The sequence below is a fragment of the Peromyscus californicus genome, unplaced genomic scaffold (genome assembly GCF_007827085.1).
Source record: "Peromyscus californicus insignis strain IS unplaced genomic scaffold, ASM782708v3 Scaffold_10__1_contigs__length_136768540, whole genome shotgun sequence".
In the NCBI taxonomy this organism is placed as follows: Eukaryota; Metazoa; Chordata; class Mammalia; order Rodentia; family Cricetidae; genus Peromyscus; species Peromyscus californicus.
Window position 1 is genome coordinate 77,296,429 of NW_026294391.1, and position 10,302 is coordinate 77,306,730.

Below are 10,302 nucleotides of genomic sequence, written 5' to 3' on the forward strand. Positions count from 1 at the left end.
GGCCTGGAACCTATTCCAATGGGCCCTGACTGTCTCTGCCCCAGGGTTTTTATAGAGATGCCAAGGGGTGGAGCAAAAGACCCCCTCCCCCAGCACAGCCAAGCGCAGACCATCCCAGACACCTGCACTTAGGCCCATGGTCTAATCATCCTCTATGCGGACCTGCTGGGTAAAGCCACGAGGAACCTGAGAACGGGCTCCCAAAGGTCCCCCTTTCTTAATATATAAAAAAATAACTATTAATGGCTTACCGCAATCTCCATAGCTGTTACACCTCCCAGTATGGGAGTAGAGGATGATAAGGATGGCATTTCTCTTTTGAATTAGGTCCAAGGTAACTACAGCAGTCTTAGCTGCCTCAAGCCCTTTCTAAGTCAAAAACTCTTAAGGCAACTACAAACTTAAAGAATCCCTTATCTTCGTCATTACCATTAACAGGTTAACATAAATATTGCTATACATAGTCACAATTCTCTCAATCTTACAACTCAAAGCAAACTCTTAACAGAACCATTTGAATTAGCATATATGGTGCTAAATATAGTTAACAATTTTCTCTGTCTTACAACTTTAACTCAATCATTTGAATTTTCTTGCTAACAGAACATAGGAAAAACTTCAAAGTATTCACATCAAACTTAAATATTTCCTTAACTCCACAAAACCAGGGTGCATTAATATCAATAGGGTAAATATAATTTCTGCAAACATAATTCAACCTCATAACTCCTCCTTTTCTTTATAATTTTTTAAGCAAAATATCAAACCTAGTTAGAAGAACCCAAACTCATACAAATCCTACAAACCCATATTGAAAAGCTTTCTTCTCAATCTAACCATTAACACTTTGAAAACTTAGCAAAACATCCAAAAGCAGTTTCTTAATAAAACTCTTTACACTTTAAAAGTAGTCTCTTAATATACCCCATTTGCATTTCTTACTAACAAAAACATGACATTAATCCACTCAAACAACTTTTGAAATTAGACTAAGGAATATTAACTCTCCCCCTTTTCTTTATAATTTTTTAAGCAAAATCTCAAGCCTAGTTATAAAACCCAAACTTTTCCATTTAAACAGTTCCATTTATAACACAAAACCAGTTCTGTAAGTAATTTCATTTTTACATAAACAGTTCCACAAAACAATTCATGAATCACCAATTAATAAAGCATATATGCATACACAAAACTGCATATCTTGATTCTAGGTAGAAATAATAAATTTCTTCATTTAAACAGTTCCATTTTTAACCCAATTCCAGAAAACAGTTCCTAGGTCATTACTATAAACTCAAAATTGTCCCATTGTAATGAAATCTCTACTGTTCATTTCATTTCTTAAGTCCCAAAATTCAAATGATAAATTCTGGTACGAGCCTTCCAAATATGAAGAAATCCATAACCAAAATCTTTTTGTAGTTTTATCTCATTTTAAGTTCAAAAAGTTCAAACAAGAAATAAATTCTGGTATTAGGCTTTTACTTCAAAATATGAAGAGACGTTTTTCAACCAAAACGTTTTGCAGTTAACAATTTTTGTTCAAACAAGCGTCTCTGAACTTTTATTCTCAAGCCAGAGACCTTTTTAGTTACAGTAATATTCTAAACCGCACCGTTTTTGATGTTAGCTCAGGTTTTTCTGTGTTGCGTCGATTTTCCACGGATCTCAGCTGCTGATGCCTTGTGCTGGTTCTGGCGTCCGCCATTCTTAGCTTCTTAGCGGCTTCTGGAGCTTTTGAAACCATTCAGACTGCCTACTATGCAGTCTACTGGGACACTAACCTTCTGTGTCTCTGGTTATTTCACCATATACATTAGGAATAGATTTATATTTAACATTTACACTTTTTTACAAATTCACATATAACATTAACATCTACTTATTTATACTCTTTAAGGGAACTATAGAAGTACTTTAGCAAATATATTTCTCATTACTTCTTATGTACTTATTATCTTATTTCTTATTTAAACTTACATTTACAACTAGCATCTTTTGTGGTGGTATAAATAAAGTTGCCTGGAGTCAGAGCTATTAGAGCCATAGCAAGTGTGTGGCAGTGGTGGCATACGCCTTTAAGGACCTGGAGGGCGGTACATACAGGCAGTGATGAGGCAGTCACATGATTGGGTTTACAACCAATCAGAAGCCAGAACAAGGAGATTAGAGACAGACACACAGGAAGGAGGGCTCTCTCTTTCAGAGAGCTCTCTGGGCTGAGGAGGATCCCTGAATCAGGAAGGGTGAGGCTGTTGGCTCTGACCTCTTGGCTTTCTTCTCTGAATCGGCTCTGTGTTTCTTGTTTAATAAGACCACTGAATTACATCTACATTTGGCACCCAACGTGACAAGAATCTGTTAAAAACCGTTTAACTGCTAAGCTGGATTCACACCTCGGACACTAGGTGGCTGTTTTGAAATTCCCTCGGATTTGTACTGTTCTATGAGGACTTAGTTATCCAATATTTTAAAGGAAACTATTTAAAAGAGAAATTTTTTCCACATTTAAAAAAAATGGGTTTTCTGTGTTCATTAGAAGAAAATTGGGCTTTGTTTGCAATTTTAGACAGTCTGACAATGAAACAGCTATATGAGAAGATTAATGTTGATAGAATTATGCATTTTATTACTATATTTATTCTCATTTTACTATTTAAGAAGATGGTCAATTTAAGTGCCAGGGTGACAGCTTTAGAAAATCTTGATACACCTGTAAAAACTCAGACAGAAGAAACTAACAGTGAAGTTGCTTCAAGATTAGATCATGTGGTTACAGAAAGAAAGCCTGTTTTCACACAGTCACCCTTAGTTTGTCCAGCAGTTGCCTGATCAAATGACTACACAAAATATTTGGGCTCCAATTGAAATGTTATATTTACGAAGGTTTAAGGAGGCAATAGTATCTTATGGCATGCATTCCCCATATGTAAAGCAAATGTTAAACTCTTGGTCAACATATAGTAGGATTGTACCACAGGATTGGCGGGAGCTGGCACAAGCTGTTCTGGAACTCAGTCAAAGGCTTCAGTGGCTAACTTGGTTCAAGGATGAAGCTAAAAACATAGAAAAACAGTGGAGGGATAAAGGAATACAAGTCTGCCAGGATCAGCTTATGGGAGAAGGTCAATATGCTTCAGCACCAGCACAATGTTTATATGATGTCCAAACCTTAATTTTATGTCGAACAGCAGCCTTGAATGTATGGGACAGAGTTGAGGAACCAGGAAAAAAAACTGAGTCATTTACAAAGGTTGTACAAGGCCCAAAAGAATCTTTCACAGATTTTTTACAAAGACTGGCTTCAGCAGTAAAGAGAATGGTCCCGGATTCAGAAGCTAGTAAGATAATAATTGAAACTTTGGCCTTTGAGAATGCGAATGCAGCATGCAAAACAATAATCAGGCCATTAAAGGCAAGATCTGCACCTTTGGAAGATTGGATTAGAGACACGGTTAATGTTGAAGCTCATGAGCATGATGATACGTGGGTAGGAGAAGCAATTTCAAGAGGTTTGAGGAATGTTAGATGTTTTGGATGTGGAAGGCAAGGACATTTGAGAAGGGACTGTAAACAGGTCATTCCTAGAAACAATGTTTCCTCAAGGAACAATGGCAACAGAATGCCCCTTCCTTCTGGAGTATGCAGAAGGTGTGGTAAGGGAAAACACTGGACCAACGAATGTAGATCAACAAGGGACAGACAGGGTAATCCTTTGCCTCAGTCTTCGGGAAACTCCCAGAGGGGCCTCATGCAGGCCCCAATAGCAAATCCAGTTCAAACCTTTCCTGCAGTCGTAGAGGAAACCCCTACTCAGAGCAATTAAATAACCAAATACCTATTGGAATAAGTCATGCTGGTCAGGAAGATGAAACAGAGAGAATAGAAAATTCAGGAGAAAACATAAAGAAAATTTTTTGGCAAACTTCTATTAATGAACAAAGACCAAAATTATTGATTAAAATAAATGATGTTTTGTTGTCTGGTCTGGTAGACACAGGTACGGATGTTACCATAATTGCACCAGAATTTTGGCATCCAACTTGGCCTCTTCAGGAGGTAAACGTTCAACTGTTAGGTATTGGGACATTATCTCAGGTGAAACAGAGTGCAAGATGGCTCGAATGTATAGGTCCAGAAGGACAGAGAGGAAAATTGAAAATGAGACAACTAAAGAAAAGGGACAAATCATCTATCCCAGGAAACAGAGTGAAACGGCGTATGATTTTCTGCAGAAAACCACGGCCAGGCCTAACATCAACTGAAGTCTCCAGGAAGAAGTTGGGGCCCCACAACAACAACAATTCCACGTGGACAATAATAATATCACTAAGCTGACAAACATCATCTACAGATCAGCTTTGAACTACAAGGTGCTCAGAGTAATTTTGAGATGACTAGCTGAGATGATCCAGTCTCAAAGACTACTTGAATAAGGACTTGAGATAAACCCTGAACTTTGGTATTATACACAGACTGGATAATGAAGGATATGGTTACCTTTCCTAGAATTTGACAATTAACCTAAAATTTTTCTTTCAGGATAAAGATAACTTCGCCCATACCCAGTAGGAAGCAATTTTAAGAATACGATGCCCACATTCCCAGAGAGGTGGTGTGGGGCAGGTGGTTTTTTGGTCTTTTTAATGGGTTTTGGGTCTGGGATAATTTTCATTGTTTAGGGGGTTGGTTACAAATTGTTGTCAAGGGTTAGGAAAAAGGCTAAGCAAAGGAGATTAGATTTAAGGTTCTTGTGTAAAAAAAAAAGAAAGAAAGAAAGAAGAAGAAAAAGACAATTACTAGTTTTAAGTATTTTACATTGGATTGGATTGTTTTATATTGTATACAAGTTATATATATAGGAATTGATATTGTTAGAAAATGCTATATGTATATTTCTAATTGTACTTATACCGTTCATTTAACAATGCAATTTCCTGATCCTTGAATGTTATTATTACCAACTATTAGGATACAAAGAAATGAAAGTAGTTAGACATTACAATGGAACTTGTAGTCATATTAGATATGTTTTAAAAATTGAGCAGATATATTTTAGACAGGTCATCTTCAAACCCTTCAGAGATCTACAGAATATGGCATTTGACAGAGGGATGTGGAGAAGAACGGGATGCTGAGATGAAGCCATATATACACAGCCAAGAAGAATGGACTAGAAATTATTTAGACATTTATTACTTGTATATATTGTGTATAGTTATTGTACTTTTGTATGTAGTTTTTCTTTTGTTAGTTATAACCTTTTTCTTTTTCTTTTCCTTTTTATTAAATTAGAAAAGGGAAAATGTGGTTTTATAAATAAAGTTGCCTGGGGTCAGAGCTATTAGAGCCATAGCAAGTGCATGGCAGTGGTGGCGTACGCCTTTAAGGACCTGGAGGGCAGTACATACAGGCAGTGACGAGGCAGTCACATGATTGGGTTTACAACCAATCAGAAGCCAGAACAAGGAGATTAGAGACAGACACACAGGAAGGAGGGCTCCTTTTTTCGGAGAGCTCTCTGGGCTGAGGAGGATCCCTGAATCAGGAAGGGTGAGGCTCTTGGCTCTGACCTCTTGGCTTTCTTCTCTGAATCGGCTCTGTGTTTCTTGTTTAATAAGACCACTGAATTACATCTACAATCTTTACTTCTTACAAGCTTATTACTATATGTCTTAAGACTACCTTAGATACTTCTTGCAAGCTTATATATATTCTTAAAGGAACTCTATAGATCTATCTTACAAACTTATATAGGGCTACCATTAGCATACATTTAACTTAGCAAACACCTAAAGATTTCTTAACACAGATCTAACAAGAATTTTTACAAACTCACATATCTTATTTTCATCTTTTTCTACTTCTTACTCTTAATTATTATCACTATCTCTATTAGAAAGATTCTCTTAACTAGACAGGAAGTACGTACATCATTTCTAAAGTTTAGAGTTTATAGTCAGCTTTGTTATAAAGCACTGGGATTTAGTGAGTGTTGTTGTTATAGAATTGTGATAGTTGTTGCTAGGGGACTGTAACCTTCCCAGGATGAAGCCACACTCCAAAGTTGCCAGTTCTCTCAGCTGTTCCGGACCAGCAGAGATGCACTGTCAGCGGTAATCGGTTTTTAACTAGAGGCTGTTCCTTCACCCAAATTCATAGTAGTTCCCCTAAGTGCTTCAATTTAGACAAACGTTTCTATTACAGCAGTACTTTTGGTTTGTTCTACAGAAAAACTTCACTTCACACTGAGGGTGAAATTACCGTATTTAGTTGCTGTAAAGCTCTTCGCCAAATACTGCACAGCTATTAGGTGATATAAAGTATTTTTCTAAAGGAGCTAGTAAAGTCACAATTGGCACAGCTCCAAACTGTATTTAGTATTTTCACTTCATTAGCTTTAACTTCTGATGTTATTAGCAGCTGTAATATTTAGCATTGATTTCTTATAGGGAACTTTCAGGTGAAGCAACTCTTTTGTAAGACAGCTAGATTTTCTGAAGTTTGTTTCCCATCTATAAAGCAGTCATTTCTTTTTGAATGCTTGTGTCCTTGTCTCCTTATTAGTTTGCAAAGGAATTACTCATTTCAGGCAGTTTGTTCAAAAGGTAAATAATTTTTAATTTCACATAAGTTTCTTCTTATCTAAGACAACGTTCAGTGTATAAACTGCTTTCTCAAGGATTTTAAAGTGGCTTGTTTGCTCTTAAAGGTAGCTTTTTATCTGATCTGAGTTCTCAAGAGGTAAGATTAAGCTTTCTAGCATTGCTTTGAGAAGAAACTTCATTCTGAGCTGAAAAGTTTTTGAACAGTATCACCATCTTTAGCTGAAATACTACGTTTCCCAGAATGCATTTCCCTTATATCAGTCCCTTATTGCAAGCTAGCTTTTGGACTTCATTTCCCATAGTTCTTTTTGGGTCTGAGAGTCAACTTCTAAGTTCTTTTTTACCAGACTTGCTTACAAATTCTTGCCCGGGAGGTTTGAACAAAGTTTTTTGCTTTTGCAATGGAAGATTTGAACAAGCATTTTACATTTTCAGCTATGGCACATTGGGAGATTTCTACTCTCTCCTCAGCTGGCTTCAACAGGTGTCTCTCCTTCATTTGACACTGGCCCCCAAATCAGAACTGTACCTGCCTCATTAGCGCACATTGAGGCTGGCATTTCTGATAGCAACTTTCCTCAGGGCTTGTTTTTGTCTTAGCCAGTCAGTGAAAAACAAGATCATTTACAACAGCTTTCCCATAGCTCCTTCAGAAGAGATTTTCTCCCACTGATTTTATTCTCATTTTGCTTGTTCCTCCCTTCCCCAGATGCAGAGCTTCAGGTATCTGTCTGCGGCTCTGTTCCCCTGCTAGCTGCTTTTGGAGGTAGGGGCTTTTTTTTCTCCCCCCGAATCTGCCTCAAATTCTAGCAGCTTTTCACAGGTCATGTATTTTCTGGGGAGGAATATGTCCCTTCTGTTTCTTTGGAGTCTTTTTCCCAGACAGTTCCCAGTTTGGTCTCAGTTTATCCCCTCTACCCCAGAAACAGTTTCCGACACTACAGTGGTGGCTTTCCCTGCTCCTGAAGGTAGGGGCTTTGTAGATGTAATTCAGTGGTCTTATCAGACAAGAAACACAGAGCCAATTCAGAGAAGAAAGCCAAGAGGTCAGAGCCAAGAGCCTCACCCTTCCTGATTCAGGGATCCTCCTCAGCCAAGAGAGCTCTCTGAAAGAGAGCCCTACTTCCTGTGTGTCTGTCTCTCTAGTCTCCTTGTTCTGGCTTCTGATTGGTTGTAAACCCAATCATGTGACTGCCTCGTCACTGCCTGCATGTACCGCCCTCCAGGTCCTTAAAGGCATATGCCACCACTGCCACGCACTTGCTATGGCTCTAATAGCTCTGACCCCAGGCAACTTTATTTATACCACCACAGGGCTTTTTGTCTGTTTCTGTTTTCAGGGTCTGTGTGGTTTGCGTACAGACTGAAAATCTAACAAGGGAGGTTTTTGCCATTTCTAAATTCCCATTAGGACAGGTGCTTTGCTTCATCAGGTCTTCACCTGGCCCAGTCCCCCAGTGGGTTGCATTTGCTTGTCTGGGTGCTCAAGGACAGAGCTTATGCCAGAGGCAATCACCCCTCAGGGCTATACTCCCCTCATCTCACTGGGAGTCAGTTGAAACAAAGCTTTTCTCAAAGAGGTGCTTTCTCTGACAGAAAAGAAAGCTTTACTCCTGGATAGTTCTGTTCTGCCCTGGCTGGGCTCTTTCCCCAGACAGCATTCTGACTCAGTAGCACAACTGCTTCAGACACAGTTCAGCTTTACTGTTTTCCCAGAAAGGTCCTTACTCTGATAGGAAAGCTTTTTCTCAGATTTTTTTTTTTTTGCAGCTCTGGACCTATCAAGCCAGGACTTGTAGGAAAGCGGGCAACTGTGCTGTTCCCACTGGCTTTAGTATTGTTTGTTCATTAGCAATCTTCCCCTGGGTCCTGCACCTTCCTGCCTCAGCTCTGTGCTCCAGGAAGTTTGCAACTGCAGGAACCCTAGTATCCCCGAAATGCATTTCAGCTCAGAGGCACTGGCCAGTCACCTCTGGGTTTTTGCTCAGAAGGGAGGATACAATGCTAACAGTTTGCATGCTTCAGGGGAACTTTGCATTAGGACAATTCGGAGCACCTTTTTTCATTCTGAAACGCTCAAAAAAAACCTTTGATGCCTCAGCTCGGCTGTAACTGAAAAGCTTGGCTTTTTTGCTTTTCTCAGGTAAAGTTTCTGGCCCTTTTGGGCTCTCTGTAGCTCTTTACCCACACTCTCCCAAGCGTTTCCCTCAGGGTACTCTGACCCACTGTCTTTTACTAGCTTGAAGAGAGAGCTTAGAAGAGGTTTTTAGGAACTTGTCCCTGCCTCCTGAATTGCAGGGAGAATTTTTAAAGCTTGAAAGAGAACTTAGGTTTTGCTGTCTTAAGAGGTTTGTTGTTTTCCCTTAGAACTAATCACAGGTGGTCCCCATACTAATATCTTCAGGTGATTCTTTTTTGTCCTTCTGAGAGAGAAAGTTAAAGGCTTTAGTTTTTAAGTTTAAGAGCTTTTGAGAAAGATTAAGGCTTTTTTAAAGAGATTTTTCCCCCCAAATTTTCCAAGAAAAGCTTTATAGTTTAAGAGAAAGATTTTTTCCCCCGGGAGAAAGAAAGACCAACTTTTCCCAAAACTTCCCAACTTTAAACTCTGACTTCTTACACCCCCATTATTGCCTCGGGGAGAAATCACTTTCTCCTGCTGCTTGGACTTAGCATTTCAGCTGTCCCCAGGTCAAAAGCTTCCATAGGAAACTTTTTCTTCCCCATAAGCTCAAAGAAGAGCTTTTTTACTACCCATAAAGCCCAAAGAAAGATTTTTTCCCCAGTTTGCATTCAGAGCCCCCAAAGTTAGAAAATTGAAGAGTTTTTCTGTCTAGTTGCCTTACTTATTTTTTCCTACACAATCTTACATTTCTAAGTTTTTCCTACACTATTTTACTACCCTATGCCTTATTTTTCTCAGATAGAAATTGAGAAAGGGATAGAAGATAGAAAATTTTGACAGAAGAGAATTTCGCTGCAGCATCGGACATCCTTCCAGTCTGCTTTCCTTTTCTCTCGAGGATAAAACCCCTGCCTCTCAATAATATATATAAAAAATATATATTTTTCATAACACCGGCATGCCTTATCCACTGGTAGGGCTGAACTCAGCACTTTCACCAAAAACTCTGTAATAAAACTATTATTTTCCTTTATCTTTAGTCCCTATTACTTTGTCTTTAGTCCCTGTTCATTTGTCTTTAGTCCCCCCTTTTTTTAGTCCCCCTTTTTTTAGTCCCCCTTTTTTTCTTTAGTCCCTTTTTTTTCTTTTTTCTTTAGTCCCTGTTCATGGCGCCATTCTGTGGGGCGTTTACCCATCCACCCCCACAGTTTCCCAGAGTTTTCTTGAGTGTGAGCAGCAGGAAATATTAGATAGAAGGTTTTATTGCAGAGAATATCAAGGAGGTAAACAGATAGAAAATAAAGGATAGCCTTGAGAGGGCCTGGAACCTATTCCAACAGGCCCGACTGTCTCTGCCCCAGGGTTTTTATAGAGATGCCAAGGGGTGGAGCAAAAGACCTCCTCCCCCAGCACAGCCAAGTGCAGACCATCCCAGACACCTGCACTTAGGCCCGTGGTCTAATCATCCTCTATGCGGACCTGCTGGGTAAAGCCACGAGGAACCTGAAAACGGGCTCCCACACATCTGCAAATAAAAATTTGACTTCTTCCTTTCCAATTTGTATCCCCTTG